Source organism: Bos indicus, chromosome X (genome assembly GCF_029378745.1).
Source record: "Bos indicus isolate NIAB-ARS_2022 breed Sahiwal x Tharparkar chromosome X, NIAB-ARS_B.indTharparkar_mat_pri_1.0, whole genome shotgun sequence".
Lineage (NCBI taxonomy): Eukaryota > Metazoa > Chordata > Mammalia > Artiodactyla > Bovidae > Bos > Bos indicus.
In genome coordinates, this window is record NC_091789.1 from 84,319,963 (window position 1) to 84,337,408 (window position 17,446).

The 17,446-nt window shown below is 43.3% G+C and overlaps 1 protein-coding gene across 6 annotated transcripts in view; it reads right to left on the minus strand.

Moving 5' to 3' along the window:
* NHSL2 (NHS like 2) overlaps positions 1-17,446 on the minus strand; it is a 155,299-nt gene that overhangs the window by 27,377 nt on the left and 110,476 nt on the right. The window lies entirely within an intron of this gene.

Sequence of the window (17,446 nt, forward strand, 5' to 3'; positions counted from 1 at the left end):
GAAGGAGGGAGAAAAGAGGGAGGAAACTAGCGTGTTTCTGACCATGTGCCAGGCACTTTCACATTTCATTCCCACACTCAGTGAAGAAAGTAATGGTGTCTTCTTTTAGAACTGAGGGACCTGAATTTCAGAGATATTAGGTGGCATGGTGGACTCGTCATTGTGTCTCCCAGATTTATACTCTCTCAATTCTGATACTCCAAGCCTTTTCCCAAGAAAGCCCCCCGACACGCTCAAGCCTCAACCTGACTGGATTCTGGGTCTTTGCCAAAGCAACCAGGTGCCCGATCTCTGGAAGTTCCAGAACCAGCCAGTTCTGTCCTTCAGGGAAGGGCCTGAAGAGCACGGCAGGCCAGTGGCAGGGCTGAGTTTATGTAGATGAGTATGCATGAGTGTGTAGCTGACAACTGCCCCTTTTGGGGAAGGACAAGGCTGTGGGGCCATGAGCAGCATCAGTGAGTACTGGAGCTCCCCTTTTTGCTTTAGGGGATCAGATAAAGTCGCCAGCACCCAATGGAGTTTCTCATGCCATTTCAGGGAGAGCTAGGTGATCCCAGATTGCATACGTGATGGCCTGTCAAAGGAGGCGGGGGCAAGTAAGAGCAGGCTCAGCCTTGCCAACCCTTGCAGTGGGGAGCCCTGTGAGAATAGGAAAAAGAGCCCTGTATTCCAGTCTGGTCACACCACTGACTGGATTTGGGACCCTGTGTGACTCCCAATCCTGCTTAGGACATAGCTTCCTCATCCATATAGTCCCCTGGACCCAGCACACAGCTATTCAGCACAGGTATTAGCATTTCATGATCCACACAGTAGGATCACAACCCCAGTTTAGTACATAAACAAAGAAGTGAGTGAATACATGGGCTGCTGGATGGAGACCTAGAGGTAGGCTGCCAAGGGCATTAGCAGATGGCATTAAGTTGGAGGACTAGAGGACCCCCTCCAAAATGGAATCAGGAGCCACCCGCTCCCAGTCTAGCTTGGAAGGATGTGCTGAAATGACCTTTACTAGGTGCACCAGTGAGATCTTGCAGTTAAGTTCACAAAACCATCTGCAGAAGCCTGAGTGGGGAAGATGTGGATGAGAAGAAAGTTGTGAAAAAAAACTGAAAGTTGATGGGGGCCTGAGGTGATGGGGGCTCAGGATGAATCAGCAGAGTGCCATGGGTGCCAGAAATGCTAATACCGTCCAGGGCTGCTGCAACAGCGTGCATGCAGGACTCAGGAGATAGCAGGCCGTACCTGGGATCCGGGCTGCCCAGTGGAAGTGAGCAGGTTGTATCTCACAGAAGCCCATCTGCATGCCCCAAACAAGGAAATAGAACAAAAGCCCAGAAGAGGCAGCTTAAGGTCACTTGCTCCATCTGCAGAGTTCAACTGTGAGGTCTAGCAATTAGACGTCCAGAACTCTTAGCCTCCACCCTCCACTCACACCCACACTGTTGGAATCAGAATCTCCAGGAATTTGTATTTCTAAAAAGCTCCCTAGGCAATTCTAATGACTAGCGCAGCCCAGTGCAGAAAAGAGCCTTGGAGACCAACCAGCTCAGGTGACATTTAGTGGCCAGTTTGGTTCTGAGCCTTCCCATAGAGCTCCCTGGAGCAGGAGCCAGCCTGGAGATCCTGCACTAGCGTGTAGTATGGGATCAGGAAATATTTGTGCAGTGATCCCCCACCATGTAGCATGGCCTGGTATGAGCTTCCCCCTCCAGGACACTTGCTCAGATTGCACTTCCTGAGAGAGGTGTGCCATAAGATGGGCCTGGCCTTGAGAAACCAGGTCCACCGGAGCCTAGGCTGCCAGAACTGACTTCCCTGGGGCCTTGGCCCCTCCCAGGGGATGAAGAAAAGCATTAACAAGGCAAGAGATTATCTCTAAATGGGAGTAGGGGCTCCACCTCCAGCTAGCACTTCCTGCTTCCTGCCTAGACTAGGGAAAGCTCCGCAGATCACTTCTCCCCAGGGACTCCACAGACAGAAACACAAAGCCCAGGGTTCTTCGTTGCCCTGGTAACAGCGGGACCTACTTGGAAGAAAACAGTCTCTGAAAGGCTTAGGAGGGTGGATATTTCCTTTGACTGAGGGCAGGCTCTGACCTGCTCTTCGAGGCCCCTCTCTCCTTCCTGCCTGCCACGCAGAGGGGTAGAGCTGGGGCCCCTCATCTCAGCTACTCTCCTAGGAGGGCAGGGCCAGAAAGTAGGGCCCTGGCTATTTATTTATTCTGCTCTTGGAGGTGTTAGCCTGTGAATTCATAGAGATTGTCTTCTGGTGTGAAGAAGACTTTCCAAACACAACGAAACTTGAGGAGGGCAAGAACCGCCAGCCATTGTGGTCCTGATCCCACCTCCTCCTCACCACTTAGCGCAGAGGCTGAACCCGAGGGAATGTCAGAAGCTCCAGGCTCCTCCTTTCCCAGTTTAGCCCCGCCTCATCTCTCCGCCGACTACTGAAGTAGCCTCCGGATTGGTCTTGTTTGTTGTTGCTTAGTTGCTCAGTCGTGTCCGACTTTTTTGCAACTCCATGGACAATAGCTCACCAGGCTCCTCTGTCCGTGGGATTCTCCAGGCAAGAATACTGGAGTGGGTTGCCATTTCCTTCTCCAGAGGATATTCCCAACCCTAGTCTCTTTTGTCTCCTGCATTGGCAGGCAGGTTCTTTATAGTAGCGCTACCTGTTGGTCTAACCAGCCTCTAGTCTCTACCCCTTCTAATCAATCCACCTTCTGCAAGCTTGCTTGTGGGGTGGGTGGGCATGGTTCTTTGAACAGGCAAATCTGGTCCTGTTGCTGCTATATAAAAACCTTTCAACGGCTCTCCTTCCTCTATTGGAACATTTGTGGACCAGGTTCTGACCTTCCTCACTCAGTTGAGTTCAGTCACTCAGTTGTGTCCGACTCTTTGGGACCCCATGGACTGCAGCACACCAGGCCTCTTTGTCCATCACCAACTCCCGGAGTTTACTCAAACTCATGTCCATTGAGTCGGTGACGTCATCCAACCATCTCATCTTCTGTCATCCTCTCCTCCCGCCTTCAATCTTTCCCAGCATCAGGATCTTTTCTAATGACTCAGCTTTTCACATCAGGTGGCCAAAGTATTGGAGTTTCAGCTTCAGCATCAGTCCTTCCAATGAATATTCAGGACTGATTTCCTTTAGGATTGACTGGTTTGATCTCCTTGCAGTCCAAGGGACTCTCAAGAGTCTTCTCCAACACCACAGTTCAAAAGCATCAATTCTTCTGCACTCAGCTTTCTTTACAGTCCAACTCTCACATCCACACATGACTACTGGAAAAACTATAGCCTTGACTAGATGGACCTTTGTTGACAAAGTAATGTCTCTGCTTTTGAATATGCTGTCTAGGTTGTCATAACTTTTCTTCCAAGGAGCAAGCATCTTTTAATTTCATGGCTGCAGTCTTCCTTACTATCTGGTTATAAATAAACTGCCATCTCATCTGCCCATGCCAACCTTCTTCCCTCTTCCATTCAATCCAAACCCCAGACATCCTGAATTACTTTCTTCTTTCCTTACATATCAGACTCTTTTATGCCTCTGGCCCTTTGCATGGCCTATTCCCTCTGCCTTAAAAATTCAAAAGCACTCCTGGCCCCACTCCAACTGGTGATCTCCTCTGCTCCCAGACTACTTCCTTCTCGATGCCACTTTCACTGCCCAGACAAGCTCATCCATTTCTGAGTCCCCAGTTGCTCCCCTACCCCCAACTCCAATGCTCTGTAAGGCTTGAGTAGAGGCTGGTTCATGACCCCAAATGAGCTTGGTATTCATTTGTCCCCTTCACATGTAGGGGCTGCACTGGCAGTAGACTTTGGGAGGAGGGGAGATCTGAGATCTCCCTGAGGGCTGATGGTATATAAGTGGAGCTGGGAGCACCCCCTCCCCCCATCAAGCTGGAGGTGTGGACAGTAGGAATAAGTTGGGGAAGAGAAATCAGGAGTGTGCAGAGCTTGTTGTTCATCCCCAAACGACTCCCTCCTTGATGGTCTCCATCTGTTTGGGGGAGATGGGCAGTTGCTTCTAATCAGCCATGTGGTGAAGAGAGACCTCTGCTGGCCTTAGAATCACACAGACCTGGCTTTGAACTCTGACTCTACCATTTCTTTGTGTGTATCCTTGGGTCAGTCATTTCACCTCTCTAAGCTCCAGTTTCCTTTTTCTATCTGTTTTTAGAAAAAGGAAACTGGAGCTTAGAGAGGTGAAATGACTGACATATATATATATATATATATATTAGTGAGATAATTGATATGAACAACAATAATAAAAATAACTAATACTTATGAGCAGTTACTATTTGTTGGGGACTAAGTGCTTTACATGTATTAACTCATTGAGTCATTGCAACAACCCTATATAAGTAGGTAAGTCAGTAGTGTTATTATTCCCCACTTTGCAGATTGAGAAGCAGCAGGGAAATTTGAATTTGCTTAATGTCACAGCACTAGCACACAAGTGCTTTTGAGCCCTCCAGTAAGATAAGGAAAGTTCTGTAGATCAGAAATGAAGCCAGTGGAGTAGGAGAGCACTGAGATATAGGGCGAGGGTCTCAGCCTCTTTTTGGTCATCGGTCCCTCTAGCAGTTTGGGCAAACCTCTGGACCTCAGAATATGGTTTTCAGATCATAAAATATAATGCGTACAATTACAAAGGAAATGAATCATATTGAAATGGTTATAAGAATACTTTTAAGAAATTGTGATCTAGTTATATCACTTTAATAATGCATTAAGTTACAAGACTGAGTGGCAAGTCTATAGATTAGAAGTTTTGAAGTGATGATGAGCATAAATAACTTTTCAGAGATACAATAACTGTAATCTGATATGAAAATATTTGTGATTTCTATTGCAGATAAAGTCACAGATACTGTTAATACTATTATGGCTTGCTGCCTACATTCCCAATTTGAGGAAATGCTCAATTTCTGTTAGAGATTAGTGGAAAAGGATCAAATAGTTTTCCCATCCAAGTTCATAGACCCCCTAAATTCTTTCCACAAACTGCTTGGAGGTCCACAGAGCTAAAGTTGAGAAGCTGTGCCCTATAGTGTCACAGAAAAGACAATAGCTGTATTTTAAGCTCTAAGGAGAAGCTGGGGGCTGGCAGAAAGACAAGTGTGTGGTTTCTCTTTCAAGAACTGTTTACAGAAATCATGAAGTCTGGCAGCTCCTTCTTCCTCTTGGTCCTGAGTCAGCAGCCCAGGGTGGGGCTGAGGCTGTCACACTTGGTTTGAATTTCAAGCTCACCACACACTCATCCCTAAGAGTTGATTTGTTGCCACTTCCTTTCCAGTGAAATCTCAGTGGGTTTTGCTCCCTTTTAAAATTTGGACTTGCTTGCACATACAGATTTCCTATTAGTCTGGAAATAATCTTTAAGCGAACATTTTATTGGCTCAAAGACATTTTCTGAGATAATAGATGCTTCTAACCCCAACACCCCAGTCAGACTTAAGGCTTGCAGAGAGGGGAAAGATCACCAACTGCGCTATGCACCCGAGACCACCAGTCAAAATTGGCACTTTCCCAAAACACCAAATGCCTTTTCCTGACTTCCTGACTTTGCCACCTGTCAGCTGAATCCCTGCCAACCAGGGCAGCACAGTCTGGGTGCCATGGCTAAGGAGACAAATGGTCAGAACAGCAGTAGGCCTCTGGCCTTTCTAACTTGCCTCTGTTCCCATTCAAGACTCAAAGAGCACTGTTTATCAAGACCAGGCCTCAGGTCTACTCACAATGCTTTGTTTGGGGCTTCTAGCTAGCCAGGGTCTGCTGCCTTCTGCTCTTCCCCAGGTCCCCATATTTATTCAGAAATAAGCAATACTTGGCTGATGGCCAGTGTACTAAAAGGGCTGCAGCTTAATTTCTAAAACGAGCAGTTGAGATTGTGATAGTCTTATGAACTATAGCCAGGGGCTAATAAAGAGGCTGGTTCACAATGAATCTGCCTCAGTTAGCCAAGGGAACAGAATAGTACGCTTTGGGGGTTTAGATTGAGAGCTTCATGTGCTGGAATGTGAAGAAGACTTATTCTTTTGATTATAAAAGAAATATATGTATGTTCTTAGGTCTCCAAGAACTCTTAGGCCAAGTCTCCCAAACATAGGCAGAAAGAAACTGAGGATCAAATGAGAATTCAAAAGAACTTTGATTAGCTAGATTGACCAAGAATAAAAGTGAGAAGATCCCAATTACTTGAATCAGAAATTAAAAAGGGGACATTACAATCCACCTTACAGAAATAAAAAAGATTATAAAAGAATACTATGAACAATTGTATGACAATAAATTATACAAGTTAGATGAAATGCATAAATTCTTAGAAAGACACAAACTATTGAAAAGACACAAAGAAGAAACAAAAGCTCCAAATAAATTTGTTGTAAGTAAAGAGATTAAATTAATAATAAAAACTACCCATGAAGAAAAGCCCAGACACAGATGGCTTCTCTGATGAATTCTACCAAATAATTAAAGAAGAATTAATGTCAATTCTTAAAAAACTCTTTCAAAATGTAGAAGAAGAGGTAATACTTCTCAACTCATTCTATGAGGCCAGTATTATCCTGATAACAAAAATAGACACAAAACATAACAAGAAAACTACAGACTGATATCTCTTCTTATTATGGACACAAAAATCCTCAACAAGATATGAGCAAACCAAATCCAGCAACATACACATTACCATATGTAAAATAGAGAGCCAGTGGGAATTTGCTGTGTGACTCAGGAAACTCAACCTGGGGCTCTGTGACAACCTAGAGGGGTGGGATGGGGTGGGAAGTGGGAGGGAGGTTGAAGAGGGAGGGGACATATGTATATCTATGGCTGATTTATGTTGACATATGGCAGAAACCAACAGAATACTGTAAAGCAATTATCCTTCAATTAAAAATAAATAAATTAAAAAAAGAAGGATCACACACCATGGCCAAGTAGGATTTATCCCAGGAATGCACAGTTGTTGTAATGTTTGAAAATCATTTTATGAAATACAGCATATCAACAGGATAAAAAGCAAAAACATAATTATTTCAAGGCACAGAGAAAGGACTTGACAAAATCCAACACCCTTTCATGATAAAAAAATACTGTCAACCAATAGAAATAGAAAGAAAGTTTTCCAAGTTGACAAAGGGCATCTGTGAAAAACCCACAAGAACATCAAAATAGTGAAATGCTAGAAGTTTTCCCTCAAGACCAGGAATGGACAAGGGTATCCTCTCTTGCCACTTCTGCTTGACATTGTACTGGAGGTTCTAGCCAGAGCAATTTGATAGGAAAGAGAAATAAAAGGCACTGGAAAGACTGGAAAGGAAGAAGGACAGATGACATGATCCTGTATATAGACATTCTAAGGAATCCACTAAAAACTATTCAAAGTAGTGGATGAATTCAACAAAGTTGTAGAATATGAACTCAATATAAAAATTGTATTGTTATATACGTGTAATGAACAATCTGGAGTAAAATTAAGAAAATAACTCCATTTATAATATCATCAAAAGAATAAAACACTTAGAAAAAATTAAACAAAAGTGGTGCCAGACTTGTACACTGAAAACTTACAAAAGAAAGAAGACTGAAACAGATGGAAAGACCAAATACTTAACATTGTTAAGACGGCAATACTCTCCAAAATGATCTACAGATTGAATGCAATTTGGATCAGAAATCCAGTTGAATTCCTTGTAGAAACTGACAGGCTGATGTTAAAATTCATATGGAAATTCCAGGGACCCAAACAAACTTAAAAAAAGAACAAAGTTGGAGGACTCACACTTCCCACCAATTTCAAAACTCTATGCAAAGCTCCTGGGAGTAGGAAATGGCAACCCACCCCAGTATTCTTGCCTGCAGAATTTCACGGACAGAGGACCCTGGTGGGCTACAGCCCATGGGGTTGCAAAGAGTCGGATACAACTGAGCACACATGCACAGTAATTAAAACAATGTGCTACTAGTATAAGGATCGGAGAAGGCAGTGGCACCCCACTCCAGTACTCTTGCCTGGAAAATCCCATGGACGGAGGAGCCTGGTGGGCTGCCGTCCATAGGGTCGCTGAGGGTCGGACACGACTGAAGTGACGTAGCAGCAGCAGCAGCATAAGGATAGCAATATAGATCAATGGAACAGAATTGAGAATCCAGAAATAATACTCATGGCCAACTGATTTTTGACAAGGGTGCCAAATTCATTCAATGGGGAAAGAACAGTCTTTTCAACAAGTGGTATTAGGACAACTGGATCTCCACATGTAGAAGCATGAACTTGGGAATTCTTTCTTACACTTACACAAAATTAAACTCAAATTAGATCAAAGGCTTACACATAACAACTAAAACTATAAAACTGAGAAGGAAATATAGAAATTTTTGAGACTTTGGATTATACAACAGTTGCTTAGTTGTGACACATTGCACAAATAACAAAAGAAAAAATAAACTGGAATTTATTAAAAATTTTAAAAAATGTGTTATAAATAATGCCATTGAGCAAGTACAAAAGCCTGGACTTCTCTGGCCATCCAGTGGTTAAGAATCCACCTGCCAATTCAGGGGACACAGGTTCCATCCCTGGTCCAGGAAGATCCCACATATCACGAGGCAGCTAAGTGTGTGCCCCACAACTACTGAGCCCACGCACAGTTGCTAAAGCCTGCACACTCTAGAGCCTATGCTCCACAACAAAGAGAACCCACCACCACGAGAAGCCCACACACCACAATTAAAGAGCAGCCCCCACTTGCCATAGCTGGAGAAAGCCCATGCACTGCAACAAAGACTTAAGGTGGACAACAATAAATAAATAAATACATAAAAGTAAATGGCCTCCAGAATGCCAGAAAATATTTGCAAACCATGTATCTAATAAAAGACTTGTATCCAGAATATATAAACATCTCTTACAAATCAGTAATAAAAAGACAAATAACTGAATTCAAAAATGGGTAAAAGATCTGATTAGACATTTCTCCAAGATATACAAATGGCCAATGAGCACATAAAAGATGTTCAGCATCATTAGTCATTAGGAGAATACAGATAAAAAACACAGTTAGATCCCACTCCACACCCACTAGGATGGCTAGAATTAAAAAGTCAGACAAATGTTGATGAGGATTGAAAAAACTGGTACTCTTACACACTGCTGGTGGGAATGCAACATAGTGCAGCTGCTTTGGAAAATGGTCAGTCCCTCAAAATGTTAAATACGGGGTCATCATACAATCCAGTACTTCCATTACTAGGCATACCCCCAAGTGAAATGAAAATACACATCCACACAAAAACTTGTAAATGAATATTTATAGCCACATTATTTACAATAGCCAAAAGAGGAAGCAACCTGTGTGCATCAGCTGATGAATAGATAAAAAATACACAAAATACGGTGTAGTCATACAATGGAATACTATCCAGTCATATGCTAAAGCCTTTGACTGTGTGGATCACAAACTGTAGAAAATTCTTAAAGAGAGGGGAATACCAGGCTACCTTACCTGCCTCCTGAGAAACCTGTATATAGGTCAAGAATCAACAGTTAGAACTGGACATGGAACAACAGACTGGTTGTTGTTGTCAAGGCTGTATATTGTCACTCTGCTTATTTAGCTTATATGTAGTGTACACCATGTGAAATGCCAGGCTGGATGAAGCACAAGCTGGAATCAAGTTTGCCAGGAGAAATATCAATAACCTCAGATATGCAGATGACACCACCCTTATGGCAGAAAGCAAAGAGGAGCTAAAAAGCTTCTTGATGAAGGTGAAAGAGGAGAGTGAAAAAGCTGGATTAAAACTCAACATTCAAAAAACTAAGATCATGGCATCATTACTTCATGGCAAATAGATGGGGAAATGAAGGAAACAGTGAAAGACTTTATTTTTCTGGGCTCCAAAATCACCGCAGATGGTGACTGCAGCCATTAAATTAAAAGATGCTTGCTCCTTGGAAGAAAAGCTGTGACAAACCTAAATAGCGCATTAAAAAGCAGAGACATTACTTTGCTGACAAAGGTCCATATAGCCAGGGCTATGGTTTTTCCAGTAGTCATGTACAGATGGGAGAGTTGGACCAAAAAGAAGGCTGAGCACTGAAGAATTGATGCTTTTGAACTGTGGTGTTGGAGAAGACTCTTGAGAGTCCCTTGGATTAAACTAGTTAATCCTAAAGGGAATCAACCTTGAATATTCATTGGAAGGACTGATGCTGAAGCTGAAACTCTAATACTTAGGCCACCTGATGAGAAGAGCTGACTCATTGGGAAAGATCCTGATGCTGGGAAAGATTGAAGGCGGGAAGAGAAGGGGACGACTGAGGACGAGATGGTTGGATGGCATCACTGAATCAAAGGATATGAGTTTGAGCAAACTCTGAGAGATGGTGAAGGACAGGGAAACCTGGCATGTTGCAGTCCATGGGATCACAAAGAGTTGGACAGAACTGAGTAACTGAATTGAACTGAACTGATCCAGTCATAAAAGGGAATGAAGTAATGAGACATACTACAACATCAATAAACCTTGAAAACATTATGCCACACCAAAGAAGCCAGACACAAAAGGCCACATAGTGAATGATTCTATTTACACGGCATGCCCAGAATAGGCAAATCCATAGAGATAGTAAGTAGATTAGTGGTTATCTAGGGCTGGGAAGGGGGTTTAAGGTTTCTTTCAGGGTACTGAAAACGTTCCAAGATTGGGGCGATTGCTGCAGAACTCTTGTTCAGTTGCACAACTCTTTAAATATACTAAAACCCGCTGAATTGTACATTTTAAAATGTGTGAACTGTATGGTAAATGCATGCATTATGTCTCAGTAAAGCTGTTATATACATGAAAAAGAACCTTGGTAAGTCAGAAGTGTACCACAATATCATACTCAAGTGTCAAAACAAAGGCCACAAGATGAGATCAGCGTTGTTGTTGTTTAGTGACTAAGTCTTGTCTGACTCTTTGCAGCCCTTTTGTGCCAGGCCCCTCTGTCCATGAGATTCTCCAGGCAAGAATACTGGAGTGGGTTGCCATTTCCTTCTTCAGGGGATCTTCCCAACCCAGGGATCAACTGTGTCTCTTGCGGATTCTTTACCTTTGAGCCACGAGGGAAGCCCAAGATCATGGTAGCTAATTGATAAACTGCAGAAATTCTAGTATGTCTTAGTAGATTCCATAGTGACCATGTATCAACAGATATGCTACCATTTAAAAGTAAACTGGTTACCAAGGTACAAAGAAATACTGCTTGTAGAGATCTTAGTAAACTCTAACTGGAGAGTCGTTGTTCTAAGTAGCAGAGTTTAAAAGAGGAAAGTAGAGCTGAGAGTAGCACACTTGCCTGAAGTTTCCAACTTACTACATACCTACCCCAGCAATCTGACCTCGACCTTGATCCTAAAGTCAGCTATTTTGACCTTATGCTAGGATTTTACAGTCCAATCAGGAGTCCTCTGGTACCTAAATATATATGCAGGTGGAAAGATGGGGATATAGACATGCCAGCTAGCTGGACTTATTCCCTTTAGAGATGGAGATCTAGTTGAAGCTCTCACCAAATATTCAGATGTTTCCAAGAAATCAGCAAGGTCTGAGCTCCCAAGGCCATGTTGAGTCTCAGCTGGAATGTTTCTCCCTTTCTGAGGATGCGTTCACTGTCCAGCCCTCATGCCCACCTCCCAGCCATCTTTGGTGCCATTATTGAGGTTCTTTATTTGGACCAGACTCTGGCTCACATCTCTTCCACTTTAACCTTGAGGGACTTTAGTTTTGCCCTCCTGTACCTGAATGGAGATAGGGACAACATATGGCAACTATACCTTGAGTGCTCTAGAGCAGTCTTTTCTTCAACTCCACCCATTGGTTGTCTATGATGAAATAAATTTTTCTTGTCTAATCTGATTTATTTAATATTTTGATTCCAAAGATATATTTAATCACATGTAAAAGTTTGTGATTAGAGAAAGAAATCGCCCATGATTTTACCCTGTTCATGTGCATACACAGTTTTACATAAGTACAATAACAGTAAAGATACAATTTTGTACCATTATTTTTTTTACTTATCAAATCATAGAAACTTTACGACCCTGTTTTTTACTTAGAATCACTGTCATGCTGAAGGAGCAGACAGAAGCCCTAGGCTCCATTTTTTCCAACAATAACAGTTGTTAACATATATAAATGTTACACCAGGCAAAAGGAGAAGAGGGTGGCAGAGGATGAGATGGGTGGACAGCATCACCAATTCAATGGACACAAACTTGGGCAAACTCCGGGAGATGATGAGGGACAGGGAGGCCTAGTGTGCTGCAGTCCTGCCCTGCTAAGTCACTTCAGTCGTGTCCGACTCTGTGCGACCCCAGAGATGGCAGCCCACCAGGCTCCCCCGTCCCTGGGATTCTCCAGGCAAGAACACTGGAGTGGGTTGCCATTTCCTTCTCCAATGCATGAAAGTGAAAAGTGAAAGTCAAGTCGCTCAGTTGTGTCTGACTCTTCGCGACCCCATGGACTGCAGCCCACCAGGCTCCTCCATCCATGGGATTTTCCAGGCAAGAGTACTGGAGTGGGGTGCCAGTGCTGCAGTCCATGGGGTCACAAAGAGCTGGACATGACTTAGTGACTGAACAACACAAAAACAACATTTATAAATATAGCTCCTTACCATGTCCCAGACATTGGTCTAGGCACTTTGCAAGTTTAATCTTGCAGGATTGTTGTGAACCCTGTAAGGCAGGTACTATTATGGCCCCCATTTTACAGATGAAGAAACTGAGATACTGAAAAGTTAGGTCTTTTGTCCAAAGTCATAGCTAGTAACGCAGGCTGCCTGGTGCCAGAGTTTGTGCTCATAACTCCTTCAGTGAGTCTCAGACTTTACTGAGAATCAGAATTTCATGGAGGGCCTCTTAAAACACAAATCGCTGGACCCCACTCCCAGAGTTTATAATCGAGTAGGTTTGGAGTAGAGTCCAAACTTCTGCATTTCTCACAAGTCGCCAAGGGATGCTCACCCTGCTGGTGTGAGGATCACATTTGGGAACCACTGCCTCCTGAGAGCAGCATGCAAGTTAGGTACCTGGGTCCCCAAACCAGTCCTTACAGTGTGCTTACAGGAAGGGGGCATCACTTACTACCTGCTTCTTCTTCCCTCACTATTCCCTCTGTAGAACATCCACCCAGGAGCACCATGTCACAAGGGGGTTGCCTGAAGAGAGGGCATATTCACGCCAGTCTCAGACTCAATTAGCTAAGTGCAATCCCATCCATTAAAAAAAGGACTGATACATTAGTCCCTGGCCGTCAGGCTGCTCTGGTCACTACTGAATTAGTGCCTGTGCTGTCACTTGCCTGGTGCCTTCAGCCAATCGATCTCACAGGTTAATAAGATTAACTCAAGCTTAACTCAGCCAGACTGGCTTCAGCCTCCCATGTCCCCCCAAACTGGGGAGGCTCAGGTGCAAGAGAGCTCTGCTCCCCTCCAAAGAGAGCAGCTTTCCAGGAGAGGAAGGGCGATTTTATATTGCATCAACTAAGTAAAAGTGCACTTTGTGATTTGCAGGATTGAGGCGGGCTCATCTGGAAACTGATTGGTGGGCATGGGGAACAAACTGGTTTGGCAATAACGAGAAGGAACAGACAGACTTGTCCATTTGATCACAAAACAAATCACTTGAAAGCCTGGGCAGCTGTGTCACCAGGGACACGGAAGGTGGGACCTGGGGCTGGACAGAGCTGGCTCTGAGCCTACGTCATCACAACTTAGCTGGGTCTCCTCTCTCAACCTAGGATTCCTCATTGATAAAATGTGCTCAGAATATTTCCATTCTGTCTGTATTCCAGAGCAATGAAAGTATCCTAGGAGATAAAGCTGGGAGTAGTGTTGTGGATCGTGGAAAGCACCTAAACTAAAGGCTGGCCCATCAGTGGCCCTCAAAGGTCACTGCCTGGGGAGACAAATCAGAATAGAGATTAGAGCTCAGAATGGGAGGGCAGCCAGGCATCTGAATTCAAAAATGATGCTTTCCTCTTTGAAAACCCCTCTAACCTACAGCCTTGCCCTTCATGGAGGTCTCCTTTGCCAGGCAGTCTCCTAATAGCAGACACTGATGTCCTGCCCAGATCTCACCTCAGGGACAAACAATTTAGTCTCCTAAGTGTTTACAGAGCTGCCTTAGGCAGCATTGTACTGCTCTGGGGATTCCTTTGCTTTCCTTGGGGATTCCTTTGCTTTGGGGAATCTGTGGGGATTCCTTGTCAAATGTCATACCTTCTTCCTAGGGTGGCTCTTTCATCCCCAGTCAGGCCAACTCTGAATTGCCGGCTCAGAGCCAGAGACTCCCGCTTAGGTTGACTGAGCAAGGCCTTAGGACAGCAGTGCGCTTTGTCCCACCTGCACAATCCTGCTTCTTCACCCTCTTTCCAAAGCTGCAGATCCTGAGATCCTCCCTAATAAACTTCCTGCACACTCATCTCCATCTCAGAGTCCAATTTCTGGGACATGCAACCTCCCTTGGTGGAGAGCGCACCTCATGTTTTGAAAGGTGTGTTGGCACGTGCTCCTACTGGCTCTGGTAGAGACTACCTTTTTTGCTCCCCTTCCCTGTTATTGACCTCTAGGCAATCTCTCTCTTTAAAAAATGTCAACTTTAGCATTTCCCTGGTGGTCCAGTGATTAAGAATCCACCTGCCAATGCTGAGGACATGGGAAGATTCCATATGCTGCAGAGCAACCAAGTCTGTGTGCCACAACTACTGAAGCCCATGCCCTAGAACCCACACGCTGCAGCTACTGAAGCCTGACTCCTACAGCCCGTGCTCCACAAGAAGCCGTTGCAATGAGAAGCCAGCGCACCGCAATGAGAGAGTGGCCCCGCTTACCACAACTAGAGAAAAGACCGCACAGCAACGAAGACCCAGCACAGCCAAAAATAAATAAATAAAATTTAATTTTAAAATGTCAATTTTACTTTCTTCCTCTTATGCTTTTCTTTTTTTCCTTGTTACAAAAGCAAAACATGTTTATCAAAGTGAAAAATCAGAACATACAAGCAAACTGAAAGAGGAAAAAAAAAAACACATCATCTTCCACATGCCAGAGACAAGCACTGATGATACTTTGGGTGTACCTCTCCGGAAGTTTTCCGATGCCAAACAAAGCATGGGATCATACTGTAAATACTGCTTTGTGGTTTGCTCTCACTCCCACAACAAATCTTTCCTGCCAGCCTCACTTAGCTACGCTGTGAGACTGGGAAAGCGAAGACCCAGAAGCGTGTGCGCAGCCAGAGACCCAAGTCCAGCCCCTCACATAATAGAGATGTGGAAACTGGGGCCCAGAAAGAGGAAAGGTGTCTTCTCAGGTCCTACACTGAGTTAGTGTGAGAGGGGCTCCTCCCTAGCCACCCAAGGCCATCCACATCTGAGCCTATTTTCCAGACATTTGAGTTGTCCAACCAGGTGCATGCAGGATTTGCATAAAAGAAAGGCAAGAAAATGAGGGCAGCATGTAAATGCTTGTGTCCGGGTCTGGGCCGTTTTGTAGGCTTTGGAGCCCAGCCCTCAATCAGGAGGTCGAGGTTCTGCATTGAGTGCTCAGAGTGACCCCTCATGGCCACTTTCATTCTGCCTCTGCTCGGTACTCTGCGTCCCTGCCTTCCATCTGTTCTCAGCGTGATGGCCAGAAGAGTCATTCTCGAAGTTAAGGGACAAGGAGATGGGTTCTTAGATATGACACCAAGAGCACAAGCAACAGAAGAAAAAAATAAGGTAAACTGTACTTCATTAAAAAAAAAAAAAAAAAAAAACCCTTTTGTGCTTCAAACAACACCATCAAGAAAGTGAAAAGAACAACTCACAGAACTGGAGAAAATATTTGCCAATCATCTACCTGATAAGGAACTTGTATTTATCAATAGAATATATAAAGAACTCTTACAACTCAATACTAAAAAGACAAATACTAACATAATGTACAAATGGGGAGACATTTCACCAAAGAACATACATAAACGGCCATCCACAGCCAGTAAGCACATGGAAAGATGCTTGCCATCTTTAGTCATCAGGGAAATGCACACTGAAACCACAATGAGATCCCACTTCACACTCACTAAGATGGCTAGAATCAGACAGTCACAAGTGTTGGCAAGGATGTGGAGGAATTGGCCACAGATACATTGCTGGAGGAAATATAAAATTATGCAGCCACAATGGAAAACAGACTGCAGTTTCTCAAATGATTAAACACAGAGCTATGACATGATCCAGCAGTTCCACTCAGAGTTATCACCCGAGAAAATTGAAAACATATGTCCATAAAAAATCATGTACATGAATGCTTGTAGCAATACTATGCATAATAGCCAAAAGGTAGAAACAAACCCAATGTCCATCAATGGATGAATGGATAAACCAAATGTGGTATATCCGCACAATGATACATTATTTGCCAGTAAAAAGGAATGAAGTTCTTATACATGTTATAACATGGATGAACTTTGTTGACATTATGCTAAGTGAAATATGCTAGTCACAAAAGGTAACGCATTGTATGAGTCTATTCATGTGACATGTCCAGACTAGACAAATCCAAGAGACAGAAAGTAGATTAGTGATTACCAATGGCCAGGGTAGGTGATGGTGAGAGTACGACGTGATTGCTAATGGGTGAAGGGTCGCAAACTTTCTGGAATTAAACTGTTGATGGTTGCACATATATGGGAATATACTAAGAATCAATGAATTATATGCTTTAAATGGGTGAACAGATACATGCACCCCAATGTTCACAATAGCCAAGACACGGAAGTAACCTAAATGTCCGTTGACAGATGGATGGATAAAAAGATGTGGTACACACACACACACACACACATACACACACACACACACAATGGAATATTACTCAGCCATAAAAAGGAATGAAATCATGCCATTTCAGCAACATGGATGAACCTAGATAGAGATCATCATACTAAATGAAGTCAGACAGAGAAAGACAAATATCATATGATGTCACTTATATGTGGACTCTAAAAAATGATACAAATGAACTTATTTACAAAACAGAAATAGACTCACAGACATAGGAAACAGATTTATGGTTACAAAGGGGAAAGGGTAGGGGAGGGATAAATTAAGAGTTTGGGATTAGCAGATACAAACTACTATGTGTAAAACATAAACAACAAGAACCTACTGTATAGCAGAGGGAACTATATTCAATGTCTTGTAATTATAATGGAAAAGAATCTAGAAGAGATATATGCATATATTTTCATACATATATAGATATAACTGAATCACTGTACTGTATACCTGAAACTAACACAACATTGTATTAATAAATCAACTATATTCAATATAAATAAATAAATGGGTGAATTGTATAGCATATGAATTATATTAATATCTCAATA